The sequence below is a fragment of the Pinus tabuliformis genome, chromosome 6 (genome assembly GCF_031772625.1).
Source record: "Pinus tabuliformis cultivar Carrire ecotype Pingquan chromosome 6, CPIR1, whole genome shotgun sequence".
Classification (NCBI taxonomy): Eukaryota; Viridiplantae; Streptophyta; class Pinopsida; order Pinales; family Pinaceae; genus Pinus; species Pinus tabuliformis.
This window is the reverse complement of record NC_142292.1, coordinates 1,402,413,211-1,402,434,995: the sequence shown is the minus strand read 5'-3', so window position 1 is coordinate 1,402,434,995 and position 21,785 is coordinate 1,402,413,211. Positions and strand designations below refer to the sequence as shown.

Here is a 21,785-nt window from a genome sequence, read left to right as displayed (position 1 = left end):
CACTAAATGTATCTTCTTCTTCTCATTCTCATGAGTGGCTCATTGATTCTGGAGCTTCTTATCACATGGCCAAAAACAAAGCCATGTTTTCTTATTTAAATGATTGTAACACCAAAAATATATATGTCGGTGATGATAGATCTCTTAGTGTTGTAGGGACTGGAACTGTTCATATAGACAATGGTCAATTTAATGATGTATTATGTGTTCCAACCTTATCCTGCAACCTTCCATCTGTATATCAGATAACTCATTCAGGTGAAGGTAAAATCGTTGATTTTCACCTCACGATGTTGTAATTAAGGACCTAAGAGATCCTAGACAGATTTTAGCTACCGGCATTGCTGATGATTCTACAAGGTTGTATAAGTTTCACAACTTTGGGTCATCAAATCTTCCCTCAGTATTTGTTGCTCATAACGATGAAGTGAGCAAACTTTGGCATGAGCGATTTGGTCACTTAAACTATCGCTCCCTTCAGAATCTATGTAAAGAAAATATGGTGACAGGTCTTCCAATGGTATCTTGCAGAGATGGTGTTTGTTCCGGATGTGTACTCGGAAAACATCATCGGGATAGTTTTGAAAAACGTGCCTCTTGGCACGCCTCAACCCCTTTATAGCTCATGCATAGTGATTTATGTGGTCCACTTCCAGCTGTTTCATTATCTGGCTACAAGTATTTCTTAACTTTCATTGATGATTTCTCTAGACGCACTTAGGTATACTTCTTAGAACTCAAGAGTGAAGTATTTAACATGTTCTTGGCCTTTAAGGCCTTTGTTGAAAAACAATCTGGACATCAAATTCTTAAGATAAGATCTGATAATGGCGGAGAATATGTTAACAACAAATTTATCAACTTTTGCACTGAGAATGGAATTCAAATGCAACATACTGTTCCATATACTCCACAACAAAATGGTGTAGCTGAAAGGAAGAATCGCACCTTAAAGGAAATGGCTAATTGTATGCTTCAATCTAAAGGACTTGGTCTTAATTTTTGGGCAGAAGCAATTAACTGTGCAAATTACATAATAAATCGCACTCCTACTAAGGTTTTAAAGAATATCACTCCAGAAGAAGCATGGAGCTCAATTAAACCAGATGTAAGTCACTTTCGTGTTTTTGGAAGTGAAGCATGGGCCCATATTCCAGATGAGAAACATAAAGCTTTAGAACCTAAGAGTGAAAAATGTATTTTTGTTGGATATTCTAAAGATGTCAAAGGATATAGACTTATTCCACTTAAGTCCAAAAATGTTATCATTAGAAGAGATGTAAAGTTTGCTGAAAATATATTGGCCTACGAGCCTAGTTCGGTGGATGTGCCACCTCTCCCTATCTCTTCTAATTTTGAAAATATTTCCTCTTCAGATGATGAAAGCGAGGATGACAATCCTCCCCCACCTTCTTAAGATCCTCCCCCACCTTCTCAAGATCCTCCTTCAGCTCCTCAGCTTCCAAAATGGGTCCGTGCTACTCGGGATGCAGCAGGTGATCTTGCCGGTGATCCTATAGATCAGCGACGTACACGTTCTTAGTTTGATAGAGCCTCTTCTTTACTGGCTCAAGCTTCGGTGAATTATGATCCTGACACCTTTGCAGAAGTTTCAGGCCATCTAGATTGGGAAGCAACTATGAATGAAGAATATCATTCATTATTGGCAAATGATACATGGGATCTTGTTCCTCTACCAAAGGGACAAAAACTTGTTAGATGCAAATGGGTTTACAGAACCAAGTATGGACCAGATGGGAAAGTTGATAAACATAAAGCTCGTCTTGTTGCTAAGGGTTTTTCACAAGTTGAAGGCATTGACTACACTGAAACCTTCTCCCCTGATGCCAAAATGAACTCTATCCGCCTTGTTCTTTCCCTTGCTGCCTCTTTCAAATGGGAAGTCCATCAGATGGATGTTAAATCTGACTTCTTGCATGGGGACTTGCACGAAGAAATCTATATGGAACAACCTATTGGCTTTATACAAACAGACTCCAGCCTTGTATGTCGGCTTAAGAAATCCCTTTATGGTCTCAAGCAAGCTCCTCGAGCTTGGTATGCCAAAATGGATAACTTTCTTTTAGAAACTGGCTTTTCTAGGTGTCATTCTGATAATACTGTCTACACCAAGAAAGTGGGCAAGTCTCTTATCATTCTTGTTCTTTATGTTGATGATCTTATCCTAACTGGTAGTGATCCGAACCTTATAAACCATGTGAAGTCTAGCCTTAAAAGGAAGTTTGAAATGACAGACTTAGGACACTTACATTATTTTCTTGGTCTTCAAGTCTTGCAATCCAAGGAAGGTATTTCCCTTTCCCAGTCCAAGTATGCCTGTGATATTCTATGCCATTTTCACATGGAAGACCGTAAGCCAGCCCCTTCTCCCTTTCAGTCTAGAGTCAAACTTTCAGTCACTTGTACTTCTCCTAAAGTTGATGCTACCTTATATCGTCAACTTGTAGGAAAACTTTTGTATCTAACCCATACTCGTCCTGACCTTTCCTTTGCCGTTGGCCTTGTTGCTCGATTTATGCAAAACCCACATGAAAGTAATTGGAAAGAAGCTAAAAAAATACTTCGTTATGTTCAAGGTACAGTTCAATTTGGGATTCATTACAGTGCCGAAGCAGCTCCTCTATTGGTTGGTTTCACTGATTCCGATTGGGCTGGTGACCCTGATGATCGGAAGTCTACTGCAGGTTATGTGTTCACTCTTGGTTCAGGACCTATTACATGGGCTTGCAAGAAACAAGGTGCCATTTCTCTTTCTTTAGCAGAAGCAGAGTATCGTGGTGCCGTAGAAGCTAGTAAGGAAGCCTTGTGGCTTTGTCAGATCCTGTCAGAGTTTGGCTTTCAGCAGCAACATCTGACTACACTTTGGTGTGATAATCAAAGTGCCATTCAACTATGCAAAGATCCAGTCCAACATCAGCGCAACAAACACATTGAACTACACATGCACTTCATCAGAAAGCTCATTCACGACCATGTTCTTGAAGTGCAATATTGTTCAATAGATGATCAAGTTGTAGACATCTTTACAAAGGCTCTCACAGAGGCGAAGTTTACTAAACTTCGATTTATGGTTGGAGTTCAGGAAGTTGTCACTAAGGGGGGATAGGTTCTAGTGCCTCCTTCCTTCTCCTATTGTGTCATATTTGTAAATCCTTCAATCCTATCCCAAGTTGTTCTTAAGGGGGGATGTTAGGATATTCCGACACATAGGAAATAGTTAAGTATAACTTGGTCTAGTATAGAGTTAGGTAAAGTGTGTTTCCTTACTATGTACATTTTGTAACTTACAATCCGACGGTCACGATATGTAGTGCTCCGACGTTCATTCTCTCCTCGGTATTACCGACACTTGATCCGTGGCTTAACATCCGATTGGTCCATGATCTCTATTTAAAGAGCATGTAGGGTCATTTGTAGGGCAACCGTCCATGAGAGAAGCTTATGTAAATTTTCATTCTTTTATTAATAAATTGCCTGAAGTGGCCGCGTTGGCTCATGCCATGGACTGTTTCCCTCTTTGAGGGTTTTAACCACGTCAAAATACTGGTGTATTGATCTGCGATTTGTTTGTGAGCGGTGTCCTTTGGTGTTCTGTCTGAGGAACTTACCCTGTAAATTCCTACAGAAAACAAGTAGAGCTATAAGGAATAAAAATTGAGTTTTTGGTCAAATTTTTTCCCTAATTTCTCTCACACGTGCAAAGATACTGAGTTGTTGTAGGGGCTGAAGTTGCATACCTACTGCAGGTCCGAAATATAATAACTGGGGGGCGAAATTCTGATTTGGTGTAGCTTTGGAAGGTTTTGACTCTTGTTGACTTTAACCTAATTGGAAGGGTTTCTTGGAGGGCTGACTTGGTGCTAGGAGGAGGTCTTGGTGTTGAGGTTTGGGTCTTGGTTTTCTCATTTGAAGCAGATTCTATAAGAAGAGAAGAGATTTTTTGGGTTTACCCTTGGAGGGGTTTTGCACTGGCTTGGACCCTAATTTTTGTGTCAATTGTCTTTATTGTTTTTGTTCTTGATAATTGTTTGATGAGAAGATATAATTAAAAAACATAAGAAGTTAAAATAAAGTTCACATGAAATTATTAAGGTTAAGGAGAATTGAATTAATAATTTCCCTATTGTATTCTCCAACATGGAATCAGAGCTAAGGTGAATAAGAAAATGCAGCGGAAGGATCATCTTGAAGGGTTTGTTTGTCAAAAGGAATCATTTGCAGAAGGACACAAGGAAATAAGAAGAAGACCCATTGATCTAGAAGGAGGGTTACTATATCAAGCTTTCAATGAAGAAGACCTCATCATCAAGCTCTCATTGTAGGAAGGAAGGACAATTATTTATTAAAGACACTCTAGTTCATTATCTTGAAGAAGAAGGAAGCAACATGAAGTTTTGGGATTATCATTACCAAAGGAATCCTAGAAGTCATCATTCTAGGGAATCTCTTGAAGTCTCCTTATAGGTCTTGAAAACATCAAGATAGTTGGAGACATCATAAAAAAGGAGGACTCTTGGTTAAAAAAGTAAGAATTATATTATCTTCTATGTCTCAATCTACATATCATATGGATAAATTTTGCAAGGAAAGAAAAAAGCTCATTGGATTGAAAAAATTCCTAGCATGGAAGGAGAGGATTGACTAAACACTCATTGAAAATGAAGTCATGGAATATGTCCTCGGTGAATTAGTTATACAAGACAAAGAGAAGACTCAAGAGTTAGCAAAATACAAGAAGGGAGGAGTAAGAGCACTAAGGATCATTGTTGAATCCAGTAAGGATCATATTGTTCCCTTTATTGCCGATTTGAAGACATCCAAGGCTATGTATGATGAGTTGGTAAAGTTGTACTCCAAAATTACATCAGGTCAAAATATTTCCTTGAGGAATCAACTATATAAAATAATGAAATCAAAAGTTGAAGACATGGCCACCTATCTGATGAAGAGCTCACAAATACGAGACTAATTTCAAGGGTTTGGGGAGACTGTTTCTGACTCTAAAATGACTCTTTGTATAATAAATGATTTTCCACTTGATTGGAGTAGTTTTGCAAGCAACATCTACTCAAAGAAAGATACTACACCATTTAATGAGTTATGGGCTCAATGTACCTTGGAAGAATTTAGGATCAAGGTAAAGGTTGATGTTGAATCAATGAAAGGTCTCAAGCCTTTATTACTAGGACCAATAAGTTGAAGAAAGGGAAGTTTGGAAAGTACAAGAAGAATCCAGATATGTCTAAGATTCAATGATACAGATGAAATTAGTAACAAAAGAAATGGAATAAGTGAAGCACACATAGCTGAAGACAAGGGAGAACCTGAGAAGAAGCCGAAAGAAGAATATCCAAACGATATTTACTACTAAAGGAAGCTCAATCACTATCAGGTTCCTTATGAAATTTGTCTTTCTTTTATTAAGTAGAAAGTAGAATAACATTCATAGTTTCATTCTCTAGTAGAAGTCTTGATTTTTATAAAAGCATTGCATCATAGATATAAGCACATGATAGTATAAAAATTAGAATCTACTTGTTTAATTTGATTTGGGAAAGATAATCTAGTTTAAATAGAATGGCAAGATTAGAACCATATTTCATATTATTGTTCATCCAAGCATTTTCTAACATCATGTTAGAGGAAGTCATTTTTCAAAGAGGGTGTTATGAAACCAGCTCAAGAAAAGATAGAAAATATAGATCAACGCCTTAGAATTCAGCCTCTTCGAGGGGGCAACCTCCTTTACATTACATAAATGAACAATTCTTGGATGATACAAATGACAAAACCTCCTTTCTATATATAGGAGTCTAAGGAGTCACAATATAATCCAGCCGACCTAACAATAATAATATAAAGCCACAAAAATAACAATAGAGGGCTTCTATGGGGCACAAAAATAACAATATGGGGGTAATAGGGGCACAACAATATAAATAAGGTGTATAACTACAATAGTAATGGGGTAATCACTAGTATTATAGGGACCCAACATGCCCCTCTCCTTCAAAAAAGTGTTGTCCTCAACACTTGAGCAGTTCTGGATACTTCTGCATAAAATTCTCATCCTCCCATGTGGAATCTTCAGCGGATAAGTTCTTCCACTTGATAAGATACTCTGAAATTGATCGATTTCGTAGCTGTCGAGTTCTTGTTTCTGTGACTGCTTCTGGTTCCGATATAATTTTTCCTTCCTCGTCATGTTCTGGCAATATTGTTTGAACTAGGAGCTTGTCGCCTATAACCTTCTTTAAACATGAAACATGGAAAACTGGGTGCAATCGAGAAGCTACAGGAAGCTCCAATTTGTATGCCATAGTACCAATCTTTTCCAACACCTTGTATGGACCATAATACTTTGGTGATAATTTATTATCCTTCTTAGCTTGCTTTAGGGACATTTGCTTATATGGTTGTAGCCGTAGGAATACCCAATCACCTACATCAAAACTTCTTTCACTGCGATGTTGATCTGCCTGTTGTTTCATTCTATTTTGTGCCAACACGAGGTTATCCTTTAAGAGTTGGAGGACTTGTTGTTGATGTTCGATGTGATGTTCCACTGCCTGAACCTTAGAATTTTCTCTTAAATATGATGTGATGGATGGTGGTTGATACCCATAAAGTGCCATAAATGGGGTCATTTTTGTTGCTTTATGGAAGGAAGTGTTATACCACCATTCAGCCAGAGGCAACCATTTGACCCATTGTGTCTGTTTATCAGATACAAAGCAACGAAGATATCCTTCCAAACATTTGTTTACTATCTCAGTTTGCCCATCAGATTGAGGATGATAAGATGAGCTATGAGCTAACTGAGTACCAAGACAAGAAAATAATTCTGTCCAAAAATTTCCAGTGAAAATGGGATCTCTGTCACTTACAATAATCTTTGGGTTTCCATGTAGCTTTTGAACTGTTTCCATAAATGCAGTAGAAACTGTACTGGCTTTAAATGGATGTGATAATGCACAAAAGTGTGCATACTTGGTAAGTCTGTCAACTACCACCATGATGACACTCTTTCCCTCAGACTTGGGTAAACCTGTGATAAAATCCATTGAAACCTCCTCCCAACGTTGGCTTGGAATGGATAAAGGTTGTAATAGACCCAATGTCTTAATTGTTTCAACTTTATTTTGTTGGCAAACCAAACATTCTGCCACAAACTTTTGAATATCTGATTTAAGGCCATCCCAAAAAAATTCCTTCTTAACCCTGTGGTAAGTTTTTAAAAATCCTGAGTGCCCTCCTAAGGGAGAAGTGTGCAATTCCATAAGAATATTTTGTTTTAGCTGGGAATTCTTACAGAGGTATAAGCGATCTTTGTACCATAACGAATCATTTTGCCAGCTAAATGTATCAGAAGTACTGGAATCTTGTTGTAGCTTTCGAATAAGTGCCCACACTTCTTCGTCATTCTTCCATTCCTCCTTTGCTTCATTTATCCAATCTGGTTGGATAATAGAAATGGCACACAACAATGCTTCCACATCCTCATCCTTTCTTGAGAGTGCATCTGCCACAACATTTTGCTTCCCTTTTTTGTAGATGATTTCAAAGTCATAACCCAACATCTTTGTGACCCACTTTTGTTGCTCTTCAGAGGATAATCTTTGTTCTAAAAAGTATTTAAGGCTATCATGATTTGTTTTTACCTTGAAGTGTCTTCCCATTAGGTAGGGTCGCCATTTCTTAAGTGCATGGAGTATTGCCAACATTTCCTTCTCATAAATAGCTTTGCTTAAAAACTTTCCCTTGATTGGATGACTTTCAAAAGCAATGGGTCTTTCATCTTGCATTAGAACATCACCAATTCCATTTCCTGAAGCATCACATTCCACAATAAAGGTTTTTGTGAAGTCCGGTGTAGCTAAGACCGGTGCTTGGCACATTGCCTCTTTAAGATGTTTAAAGGCCTTTGTTGCTTCCGGAGTCCATGAAAATGAATCTTTCTTCAATAATGTTGTTAGAGGTGCTGCTATTCTCCCATAATTCTTAACGAACTTGCGATAATACCCTGTCAACCCAAGAAATCCTCGCAGATGCTTTATGGATGTGGGGATTTTCCATTCCTTAATGGCTTTAATTTTGCTAGGGTCTACCTTAACTCCTTCATGAGATACAATATGACCCAAATATTCCACCTCCTAGACTCCAAAGAAACATTTGGATGTTTTTGCATATAATTGTTTCTCCTCCAATAGTTGTAGCACCTTGTCAACATGTTCAACATGATCCTTCCAAGACTTGCTGTAGATTAGTATATCATCAAAAAATACTAACACAAATTTTCTAAGGAATGGTTTGAAAATTGAATTCATCAAACCTTGAAATGTTGAAGGTGCATTGGTAAGGCCAAAAGGCATGACCAAAAATTCATAATGACCCTCATGAGTTCTAAATGCCGTTTTCGGAATGTCTTCAATCTTCATTCTGATTTGATGATATCCCGAACGAAGATCCAACTTGGTGAAGTAAATTGATCCATGCAATTCATCCAGTAATTCATCAATGACAGGAATGGGGAACTTATCTTTAATAGTGAGCTTGTTGAGCTCCCTATAATCTGGACACATGCGCCATGATCCATCCTTCTTGTGCACCAATACTACTGGAGCTGAGAAAGAACTTTGACTCGGTTGAATTATACCAGCCTCTAGCATTTCTGCAACCATACGTTCAATTTCACTTTTTTGGACATATGGATATCTGTACGGCCTGATGTTTGGAGGAACACTTCCTGGAATCAGATGAATAGCATGATCATGATCACGCATAGGTGGGAGACCTTTGGGAGTCTCAAATACCTTGGAATGATTGTCCAGGACTTTTTGAAGATCTGGAGAAATAGATGATTCCAATGTGGAAACATCTAGCGAACATAATTGTGCAATTACACCTCTTTGCTCCTTTTTTAGAAGCTTTGTCATGCCATTAGAGCTGATTATCTTTCCTGGTTTCCCTGCAATACCCCTTAATTCAACTTCCTTTCCTTCCACAGAAAATTTCATGAAAAGTTCTTCAAAATTAAAAGCTATTGTACCCAAGGATTGTAGCCATTGGACTCCTAGTACAACATCATCACCTCCCATTGGAATGGAAAGCATTGGGCTAGTCAATACATATTCTCCCATGGATAGCTTGATATTATGGCACTTTCCAGAACAATTTATTGTTCCTCCATTTGCAATCATCACTTGACACTCTGGTGCTGGATATATGAAGCAATTCAATTCTTTTGCTACCCTACAATGAATAAAATTGTGGGTGCTTCCTGAATCAATCAACACTATTACCTTTTTCTTCTTGATTTGTCCTTCTATCTTGATGGTTTGAGGAGTGGTAATTCCCGCCAATGCATTACAAGATATGGTCGGATTTATTTGTTCTTCATCCAGGCTTTGTTCCTGAAATATATTGTTATGAAACCAGCTCACAAAAAGATAGAAAAGAGAGATCCATGACTTAGAATTCAGCCTCTTCGAGGGGGCAACCTCCTTTACATTACATAAATGAACAATTCTTGGATGATACAAATGACAAAACCTCCTTTCTATATATAGGAGTCTAAGGAGTCACCATATAATCCAGCCGACCTAACAATAATAATATAAAGCCACAAAAATAACAATAGAGGGATTCTATGGGGCACAGAAATAACAATATGGGGGTAATAGGGGCACAACAATATAAATAAGGGGTATAACTACAATAGTAATGGGGTAATCACTAGTATTATAGGGACCCAACATGCCCCTCTCCTTCAAAAAAGTGTTGTCCTCAACGCTTGAGTAGTTCTGGATACTTCTGCATAAAATTCTCATCCTCCCATGTGGAATCTTCAGCGGATAAGTTCTTCCACTTGATAAGATACTCTGAAATTGATCGATTTCGTAGCTGTCGAGTTCTTGTTTCTGTGACTGCTTCCGGTTCCAATATAATTTTTCCTTCCTCGTCAAGTTCTGGCAATATTGTTTGAATTGGAAGCTTGTCACCTATAACCTTCTTTAAACATGAAACATGGAAAACTGGGTGCAATCGAGAAGCTGCAGGAAGCTCCAATTTGTATGCCATAGTACCAATCTTTTGCAACACCTTGTACGGACCATAATACTTTGGTGATAATTTATTATCCTTCTTAGCTTGCTTTAGGGACATTTGCTTATATGGTTGTAGCCGTAGGAATACCCAATCACCTACATCAAAACTTCTTTCACTGCGATGTTGATCTGCCTGTTGTTTCATTCTATTTTGTGCCAACACGAGGTTATCCTTTAAGAGTTGGAGGACTTGTTGTTGATGTTCGATGTGATGTTCCACTGCCTGAACCTTAGAATTTTCTCTTAAATATGATGTGATGGATGGTGGTTGATACCCATAAAGTGCCATAAATGGGGTCATTTTTGTTGCTGTATGGAAGGAAGTGTTATACCACCATTCAGCCAGAGGCAACCATTTGACCCATTGTGTCTGTTTATCAGATACAAAGCAACGAAGATATCCTTCCAAACATTTGTTTACTATCTCAGTTTGCCCATCAGATTGAGGATGATAAGATGAGCTATGAGCTAACTGAGTACCAAGACAAGAAAATAATTCTGTCCAAAAATTTCCAGTGAAAATGGGATCTCTGTCACTTACAATAATCTTTGGGTTTCCATGTAGCTTTTGAACTGTTTCCATAAATGCAGTAGAAACTGTACTGGCTTTAAATGGATGTGATAATGCACAAAAGTGTGCATACTTGGTAAGTCTGTCAACTACCACCATGATGACACTCTTTCCCTCAGACTTGGGTAAACCTGTGATAAAATCCATTGAAACCTCCTCCCAACGTTGGCTTGGAATGGATAAAGGTTGTAATAGACCCGGTGTCTTAATTGTTTCAACTTTATTTTGTTGGCAAACCAAACATTCCGCCACAAACTTTTGAATATCTGATTTAAGGCCATCCCAAAAAAATTCCTTCTTAACCCTGTGGTAAGTTTTTAAAAATCCTGAGTGCCCTCCTAAGGGAGAAGTGTGCAATTCCATAAGAATCTTTTGTTTTAGCTGGGAATTCTTACAGAGGTATAAGCGATCTTTGTACCATAACGAATCATTTTTCCAGCTAAATGTATCAGAAGTACTGGAATCTTGTTGTAGCTTTCGAATAAGTGCCCACACTTCTTCGTCATTCTTCCATTCCTCCCTTGCTTCGTTTATCCAATCTGGTTGGATAATAGAAATGGCACACAACAATGCTTCCACATCCTCATCCTTTCTTGAGAGTGCATCTGCCACCACATTTTGCTTCCCTTTTTTGTAGATGATTTCAAAGTCATAACCCAACATCTTTGTGACCCACTTTTGTTGCTCTTCAGAGGATAATCTTTGTTCTAAAAAGTATTTAAGGCTATCATGATCCGTTTTTACCTTGAAGTGTCTTCCCATTAGGTAGGGTCGCCATTTCTTAAGTGCATGGAGTATTGCCAACATTTCCTTCTCATAAATAGCTTTGCTTAAAAACTTTCCCTTGATTGGACGACTTTCAAAAGCAATGGGTCTTTCATCTTGCATTAGAACAGCACCAATTCCATTTCCTGAAGCATCACATTCCACAATAAAGGTTTTTGTGAAGTCCGGTGTAGCTAAGACCGGTGCTTGGCACATTGCCTCTTTAAGATGTTCAAAGGCCTTTGTTGCTTCCGGAGTCCATGAAAATGAATCTTTCTTCAATAATGTTGTTAGAGGTGCTGCTATTCTCCCATAATTCTTAACAAACTTGCGATAATACCCTGTCAACCCAAGAAATCCTCGCAGATGCTTTATGGATGTGGGGATTTTCCATTCCTTAATGGCTTTAATTTTGCTAGGGTCTACCTTAACTCCTTCATGAGATACAATATGACCCAAATATTCCACCTCCTGGACTCCAAAGAAACATTTGGATCTTTTTGCATATAATTGTTTCTCCTCCAATAGTTGTAGCACCCTGTCAACATGTTCAACATGATCCTTCCAAGACTTGCTGTAGATTAGTATATCATCAAAAAATACTAACACAAATTTTCTAAGGAATGGTTTGAAAATTGAATTCATCAAACCTTGAAATGTTGAAGGTGCATTGGTAAGGCCAAAAGGCATGACCAAAAATTCATAATGACCCTCATGAGTTCTAAATGCCGTTTTTGGAATGTCTTCAATCTTCATTCTGATTTGATGATATCCCGAACGAAGATCCAACTTGGTGAAGTAAATTGATCCATGCAATTCATCCAGTAATTCATCAATGACAGGAATGGGGAACTTATCTTTAATAGTGAGCTTGTTGAGCTCCCTATAATCTGGACACATGCGCCATGATCCATCCTTCTTGTGCACCAATACTACTGGAGCTGAGAAAGAACTTTGACTCGGTTGAATTATACCAGCCTCTAGCATTTCTGCAACCATACGTTCAATTTCACTTTTTTGGACATAGGGATATCTGTACGGCCTGATGTTTGGAGGAACACTTCCTGGAATCAGATGAATAGCATGATCATGATCACGCATAGGTGGGAGACCTTTGGGAGTCTCAAATACCTTGGAATGATTGTCCAGGACTTTTTGGAGATCTGGAGAAATAGATGATTCCAATGTGGAAACATCTAGCGAACATAATTGTGCAATTACACCTCTTTGCTCCTTTTTTAGAAGCTTTGTCATACCATTAGAGCTGATTATCTTTCCTGGTTTCCCTGCAATACCCCTTAATTCAACTTCCTTTCCTTCCGAAGAAAATTTGATGAAAAGTTCTTGAAAATTAAAAGCTATTGTACCCAAGGATTGTAGCCATTGGACTCCTAGTACAACATCACACCTCCCATTGGAATGGAAAGCATTGGGCTAGTCAATACATATTCTCCCATGGATAGCTTGATATTATGGCACTTTCCAGAGCAATTTATTGTTCCTCCATTTGCAATCATCACTTGACACTCTGGTGCTGGATATAGGAAGCAATTCAATTCTTTTGCTACCCTACAATGAATAAAATTGTGGGTGCTTCCTGAATCAATCAACACTATTACCTTTTTCTTCTTGATTTGTCCTTCTATCTTGATGGTTTGAGGAGTGGTAATTCCCGCCAATGCATTACAAGATATGGTCGGATTTATTTGTTCTTCATCTAGGCTTTGTTCCTGGAATATATCCTCTTCTTTTGACCTTTCTTGCTCCTTTTCTTCTTCCTCTTCACAATCTATGTAGAATAATTTCTTCTCAGCACACTTATGACCTTTTGTGTATTTGCTATCACAATTGTAACAAAGCCCTTTTGCTCTTTTTTCTTCCAATTGTTGTGGTGTCAACCTTGTAGGTTGTGGAAGACTATGGGCAACAACACTTCCGTCTTTATAGTTGTGAATGGTATGCTTCCTAGTTGCCATAATTTTGCTTTCCATTTTTCTTGCTAACCTGAATGCCTTCTCTAATGAATCAGGTTCCCAAAGGCGCACATCATGTTGGATATTATCCTTTAAAGACCCTATGAACACATCAATCCTATGCTCCTCTGGAATATCTTTTACCCTTATGTTCAATTTTTGGAACTCCTCAATGTGCTCCATTATTGAACCCTTTTGTTTGAGACTTATCAATTGGCTAAAAAAAGTGTTGCTTTTTGTATCCTCATAATGTGCTATCAATTCTTCCGTAAAAATTGCCCAAGTGATAAATTGTTTACGAGAACAAAGCCATTGATACCATACAAACTGATTTGGTTCCAAATATAAAGTTGCCATACGTACCTTTTGTGTGTTTTGCACATTATTGAGATCGAAGAATTGCTCCATCTGTAATATCCATGTGGCGGGATCCTTGCCATCAAACTTCCTCATATCGATTTTTGGAACATGGTGAGTCTTCGATCCAACATTAGAGTCTATGGAATCATGATTAACATTTCTTTTGTTCTCATCATGAGTTTCCTTTACTACCTTTTCACCATTAGTGACCCTTTCTTGTAGCAACTTCTTCAATTCATCCATCTTATCATCCATGCCATCAATTTTAGCGTCCATGCCATTCACCTTAGCTTCCATGCCATCCATCTTAGCTTCCATGCCGTCCATCTTAGCTTCCATGCCATCCATCTTAGCTTCCATGCCCTTTATCTTAGATTCCACGCCATTTACCTTAGATTCCACGCCATTTATCTTAGATTCCACGCCACTTATCTTTGCTTCTGTTAGCTTTTGTGAGCGTGACATTTGTTGCACTTGTTCTTGTAATTTTGATATATCATGTAGCATTTCTTCCTCTTCTTCATGAGTCATGCTAGAGCTTTCAGGTTCCTTACTAGGTGTTTGCATTTTCTTTCCTCGGGGCATCAGTTACCGATAATAATGCTTTACTATGCCCTTTGAATTCTGTTAAACCAAGCTTACACAAAAATTAAAAAAAAAACTACACACCTTTTTTCACTTTATAGAAGCCTGATATTGAATCTGATGTATCTCTGTAATTTCGGATCATCCAGTTCTGAAATTGCTATCTGTAGTAGCCTTCTGCGTCCTCTTTCCAATGCCACAAGTCTGAGCCAAATTGGATTCTCCAAGGAAGAGTTATGTGAAATCTCCCACAGTGACTTGCTTTTAGACTGGTTCAGTAGAGCGAACTTGTACGACGTGCCACGAGTCACTGTTTCAACCTTTGAATCTGAAACTCACCCACAAGAAACTACAGTCCGTTCTCTTTCTGTACCTTTTTACGAAATTTCAATCCGATCCTCAGAGAGAGAGTTATGACGATTTTCCCCAGGTCACCTGTTTTGAATGTAATTCAGGAGTCTGCAAAAAGACCAAATTCCTCAGATCATATCTCCGAAAATATCGCGCTAAAAGCTCTGAAATTCGGACCCAAAGTTTAGCGCCAATTCTTCTCAAATGGGTTTTTTTTGCGACTTCTGAAACGTTACAGAAAAAAATTATAGCGAAAATGCCACGATGATCTATTTGGAGCAGCGAAACCCTAGAATCCAAAGCTCTGATACCAAATGTTATGAAACCAGCTCACAAAAAGATAGAAAAGAGAGATCTGTTAACACCCAGGTTGTTCCCTATGACTCCCAAGGGAATACGGCCGGGGTAACCACTAACCAATCTTTTAATCACTGTTTCTAGCCAAACAGTGATCAGAGAGGGCTCTCTCTTTATGATTTATATCTACAGTGATGGTGTTTTAGGCTAGGTATTGAGTACAGGTTATGTTTGTGTTTCGGTTGATGAAATTCCCTTAGACTTCAGTGATGTAGCTTTCAGATATGTTGAATATCATTGGGCAATGGAGTCTGTGGCTTAATGTGTTTGAATCTGTGAGATGAAAGATGGAACTTACAGGGCCTTTTGAGTGCTTTGTTAAAACATATTTTGGCTAAGTGACAGGAAACAGGCAGCACGAAGTGAAAGCATTTAAGAATTTCCACTTATTGTTTACATATTTCCACGTGACAGAATTTGGAGCAGAAAACAGAGGTCACAGGGGCAATAATTTGAATCCCTGGGAATAGTCTGTTACAGCAAAGAGACAGATTGAAGTGCAGCAGTTAAGAATTGCAATTTCTATTACTGTTTCTGAAGAAAACATAGATGACAGTTCAGGTTTGAGTTCAGGGTAATGCTTGATTAAATCCTGAAACTATTCTTTCACCTTACTATCAAGTGTAAGACATTTAAACAACCAAAGAGAACAAAAGACTCAAAAAACACATAACAGAAGATTTGAAAATACTTATAGTTTTATGCAACACCCATGGAATCCTGTAACATGCATCCTTCACCACCAGACATCAAATACACCAAACTTCTGGAAGTTCCATTCCTCCTTTGTATTAATTCTCTGAAAATATTACAGCAGATGGAAGTTATCCAAGAGAAAATTCCAGCAACCCCTTATGCGTTACTAAGGGGGGTATATATACAGATTTACATTTGGAAAAATATCTGAAAGAAGAGTAAATGCCTCATAAATATGCTGCCAACTGCTAGTGAGCAGTAGCCAAAGAAGTAAATGAAGAAGTAAATGCAGTAATAGCTCTTAGTCCTTTAGCTGTCAAAATCTGTCAGATGCTGTTGAATTTGTAGCAGTTGTAGTCGGCTGAAGGCGTGTGTTTCAAAATGTGGCTAGCTGTCACTGTTAGTGATGAATCACTTTTTAGATATTTTCCAGTCACCGACCACTTTATACTTGTCTTGCGGTGACCTGAGCTGGCTTTTGACCTGGAGTTTTGAAACTACTGTGGCAGAATCTGGAGCATGGCTTGCCACCAGTCCTCCTTGGGCATTTGATGCCTTCGCATTTTAATCAATGTCTCATCAAGCTCTGTGTATTTGAAAAAACTGGGAGGAGTTTCAAATAGATGATTAACTTCATTTTCAATAAAAAATGACCCTTCAAGCTGAGTGTACAAACTCTGTCCTGTAGGAGGAACAGTTTCTTCAGAAGCACTGCTGGATGCAGTGATTTGATTTTCTATGTACGCGGCCATCCTATTTGTAAATTGATCTCTGTTGATCAATTTCCCTGTACCGCTCAATAGGCTAGGCATTCCTCTTGCCTGTAGCATCCCCATTCTGAGCTTGAAGTCTTCAACTTCAGTCTGTATCTCATAGCTCCTCCTTTCTGCTGTCTGCACATATCCTCTGAGTGTTAGCACCTTTTTGGTCATAAGGATGGCCTCCGTTCTGTTGGTGATTCCAACTGCTGCCAGCTCATCTTTGTCTTGCCTGTTCAGAAAGTCTATCAGTTGGCTAGCTTGTTCAGGTCTATTTCCTAGTGCTGTCTTAGCCCTCTGGATATCTATCTGAGCTTGCACAATTAAATCCATATGTTCATGGATTGTTTTGAGTGATTTCCACTGTTTAATCATGCTTTGGGTGATTTTATTCCATAAGATCCTCTTGATCTCAGCCATGGTGTTTTTGAGATCAAGCTCTTTCTCCAGGGCTTTGATTCTGTCCTTTTGGGTCTTGATCTGTCTGCCCTGTTCTGCCACTGTCATTTTAGACTGGTCATACTTGGCATCTATCTCTGCCAGTTTTTCTTTTGCCTTCCTTATCTCATCTGCTTGTAGCTCCATTTGCTTAACAGCCTTAGTTAGTTCTTCTATGCTGGGCTGGTCAACTGTATTTGCTGTTGTAGGGGCCACTGCTGCCCCAGAGCCTGTTGCTGCTGTAGAATCTGTTGGGGGAGTTGGTAGTGTGGATTCTCCCTGTTTGTCCTGTAATGACTTCTCCAGCTCCTTCTCTAGCTCTTGGATCCTTTGATCCTGCTGCAATAGTAGATCAAGTTGTTGATCAACTTGTTTTTCTTTTTGCAGTTCAGCTGTCTGAGGATGTTCTGTAGGTGACAGCTTCAATCTCCTCTTCATGGCATTGAGATCATCCTCTTTTTTCTTCAGGAGGGCTTTTACCCCGGTTGGGTCACTAGGGTTATGCCCTAGATCAACAATAATCTCTTCAAGAGATTTTATCCTGTTATCCTTGGCCCTGGAAGACAATCTCTCAAAATCCAGTTGAGTATTTGTGTGCTTCAAGGATTCTTTCAGCTCATGAGCTAGTGTGGCCTTATCTACCAAGGTGGCATAGACCATTTCTCCAGTCTGCTTATGGAGCTCAATTTGGTCCATAGGATGTATGTCTTTGGCCAAGACCTCCACCCTTGTTTTGATGAAATCAGCAGTGGACATTGGGTTGGGCCCCTTAGGTTTGAAATGGCTGAATATCATCTTCTCCTCTTTGAAGTCGTAGACCGACATCAATCTTTCTTGTTGGGCTGGAGTGGCATCTATAAATTGTTTGTAAACCTCAGCCCTCAATAGTTCATTTGCTGCCTTGATTTCTTTGAAGGTGGCCTTAGCACCTTTGAGCTTCTGGCTTTGTTGAGAAGAAGATGATACCTCCAAGCCAAGTTGTAAATTCTGCTCCTGCTGAAAGGAGCTAGTCCCTGTGTGTTGGCTGCCCTCCCTATCCTTGGCTGTATCATTGAAGACATCTTCAGTAATGTCTTCTACTTCTGGGGAGTCTGCCCTCTGCCTTTTAGCTTCTGGTTGTTGGGAGGATCCACTGAGGGGAGTGGACTCTTCTCTTTGTCTTTTGGTCCCCCTTTCTTCATGTGCCGGGGTCTGTAAAATTGAAGTGGTTAGGGGCTCCACTTGAGGGGGTGGTGTCTGCAATAAGGTGGTTTCTGGCAGCCCAGTTTGTGGCAGACCGGTTTGTTCTTCTTGCTGCCCTGTTTCTTGCTCTGGTTGTTGCTTTCCCTGCTCTGACTGCTGCTTTTTTGCTTCATCTTCAGCGTCCATTTTTCCCTTTCCCTTATCCAAGCCTGGTGCTGTTGTTGGCGGCGCTGTCCTGGTAACTGAGGTTCCTCCTCCTGATGTTTGAGGCAGCCTGAAAGGTACCTGGATCACATAGTCCAGGTCAATAGTTTTTTCAAGTTCTTTCATATTTTTAGCTATTTTTTCCTCTTCAGACAAGCTCTCAACAAGGGTATCCAACTGCCACTCTTGTAAGTTTGCATACTGTTCTAGATGTGGATAGTGGCAGTGTTTGATGGCTAGGAGTCTGTACTTTGTTCTCCTGGCAGTGATGAAACCTTGAGGGTCATATGGGACCCACCGGAAACTGTAAGACAACTTATATTTGTCTTTTAGGATCAAATCTGCAGCCTCCCATCCTTCCTTCTTATTCATGATAAAAGGGCCCAGCTCATTTTTGTAGTTAAGGTGTGCTTTTTTCTTTGAGCTGTGGAAGTGAGTGAGGTCTGACTGGATTAATTGCCTGTAATATTCCAAGGCAAATAATCTCATGGGAACATACTTGGGTAGTCTGTATGGACAGAGCTCACACCCATACACTCTGAACACAGTGTGGTGTTCATATAGGTACCAATCACCTATTTTGTACTTCTTAGAAAGCTGTAAAGCTTTCTTGATCTCATTTGATATTCTAGGTGGAGGGGATTTCATAAGTATGCTGGAGACTGGGTATACAAACTGATCTACAAATTCACAATAGCTGTAGGGTGAATTTGTGATTTCATGATAGACTGAGGTCCAGAATATGACTGATCTTCTCTCCCCTTTGTTGTCCAGCCTTCTGATGTAGCATGGGAAAGCTTCAGAGTGATGATACATGAACAGGTGGTAGATGTATGCTGAATATCTAAAGACTCCTTGTCTGTCCAATTTGCACAATTGATCATGGATCCTATTGGCTATGAACTTGGCAAAGTTGTACTTTCGGGCAGGGGGTTGTCGTGGGCTGTAGGCAGATAGCATTACGAGCATGGCTAGATCCACATGCTTGCTGTTCTGGTAGCCTAGCACATAGGCTATCATGTCCAGGAGCAGCCTGCCTGAGTCATTGAAGTGCTCATGTGGATAAGGAGGTGGCCCTGTAGGCTGGTTCTCAGGCCACATGTAGTTCCTGGTGACCTTCTGCAGCTCTTCACTGGTCATCTTCTCACCTGCTTCCATTAAAGATCTCATGGAGAAAGGGACTAATAACTCTGTCTGTTCAAAGTGCAGCATTTTGTTGATGGTGTCAGCGTTTATATAGAACAAAATCCTCCCTAGTTGAGTGTTGACAGCTCTGTGCTCCTGATCATAATTTTGAGCACATAAGTGAATGATTTCAGGGAAAACATTCACAGCTGGGAGGCAGTAATAGGGCAGGTTTGACTCCCATATCCCATCTGTACCAAGTCCTGCCTTATAGTCTTCCCTTAATGTGGTGAAGGTCTTCAAAAAGTTTCTGTTTCCCTCAAAATCATTTATGAGACAGTCTTTGTCAACTAATGGCATAGCTTCCAGTTCCTTATTGGTTTGACTCAGTGGAGTGACACTGAGGGAGGAGGATGCAGATGCTGCCATGATACAGTCTGAAAGTGTGCAGTAGGATGCAGAGCTTTGATGAATCTCTTGAAGACTTTGAGCAGCAGGTAGGTGCAATTGGTGTGATGTCTTCTTCTGGTGTGAAGTTGTTCTGAAGCTAGCAAAGTACTGATGATTTTCAGGAATGTGGATTGTCTAAGGGAATGCTTACTGAGGTATTAGTATTTGTACAGGAAGAGTGTAGGTAACCAGTACTTGGCAAAAAGGAACAATGCCGGGTACTTCAGGGCGATTTCTGCAGTTTTAACCCGCGAGCTGGTTTGTACAGAGCTAAATTGGGGCTAATGGATGGCACAGGTTGCTTATGTCTGATTTGGGTGCTTAGGTAGAGCTAAATTTAGAGTTTTTAGCAGACTTTAATGGTGATTTTGCAGAAAATTGGAATTCACGGGCAGAATGGGAGAAGACGGCAAAATACCTGGCAAATCGACCTGGAAGCTTGCGGGCTGGGTTGCAAAGGCTTAATGCAGTCAAGCCTCGAACTTTGAACGGTTTACTTGTCGAATTTGATGGCTGAATGCAAGATTTCGCGGCAGCAGGCTTGACAACGGCTAGTTCAGCTTCGCATGCAAAATAAGCGAAAAATATGCGTTTAGCCGTTTAAAACGGTAAATTTGGCAAAAGTATGAATTTGGCGCTTTTCCGCCGATGACGTCAGCATGACGTCATGGCGGGGCCCAGGTGAGGGGTGACGTGGATGCTGAGGTGTTAGCCAGGTCGGCAGGACACGGTGGCGGGCGGGCGCAAAGGCGGGCCCGCGTGGAGGACCAAGGGACGATGGGGCGGGCACCGGCGGGGTGACGTCAGAGCGGCGTGGACATGACGTGTAGGCATGACGTGTGGGGTAGCGGTATACGGGGTGGCGGTAAGTGGGTTCCCCGCACCACCTTTGGGCAAAGGCGGTAAGTGGGAGGAGGGCTCCGAACAACCTTACCGCCCGCCACGCGTCCATTGTACGGGATAGGTAAAACCGCTTTCCCCGGACGCTAAATGTCGGCACATCGAGATCTGAAATTGACCGCCCACCCTTAGATCTGGGCGCTGGAGATCTGACGGCTGGCGGGCCTTCCGACTGGTCGAGCATGTTGGGGAGGGGTCCCGCCAGCGCAATAAAATATTCAGTTTAATTTTTGGGCGGAGGACTATAGGCAAGTGGGTTTTTTCGCAGTTTTGGGTTTTTTGGGCCTTTTCAGGGGTTTTCATAGGAAAAGGGGGTTTTCTGTGCGCTTTCAGCAGAGAGACGGTAAGGGCTTGAGGGACAGGATTTCTGCTCATAACCAGGGGTCAGAGCACATCCAAGACAAGGTTGACCACAGTCCCAGGTGGACTGAAGTCTCCTTGGACCATTTACTTGGCTATAATGCCAAAAGGAGAATATGTAGATAATGCTGGGATTTATACACCTTGGTGTTAGTAATATTAGGGAGAAAGGCGATATAAGGGATTTGTACAATAGGGTTAGTGTTAGTTGTGGAGGAGGAGGTAAGTGGATGTGGAAATCATTGAGTTTATATGAAACAAGCTTGGTTTCAAGAGTAGATCAAAATGAAAAGAACTTTAGATAAGAAATGTGGCTTTTAAAGATCAAGAACCACTATGAAAACTTAGTCTTTTCCATGAATCTCAGGCTAGTGAGGGAATGTTAGAAATGAAATTGGAGGGGAGTGAGGGAAATTAGTCATGCTTCCAGCTGTAATCTTTTGCCTTGCTGCCCACCATCATCAACCTTGCAATGATAGGGATACCTTTCTGCAACCCCTGCTACCTACCCAGCTACTTGCCTAGCATTTTATTTCTTCTTGGAGGGTGCATTTGGACTTGCAACCCTCAATTGCCTTTTCTT

At 40.1% G+C, this 21,785-nt stretch overlaps 1 pseudogene; it reads left to right on the top strand.

The window, feature by feature from the left end:
* Nucleotides 1-4,687: 4,687 nt before the first annotated feature.
* Nucleotides 4,688-21,785, top strand: part of LOC149263907 (OVARIAN TUMOR DOMAIN-containing deubiquitinating enzyme 6 pseudogene) — a 47,622-nt pseudogene continuing 30,524 nt past the window's right edge.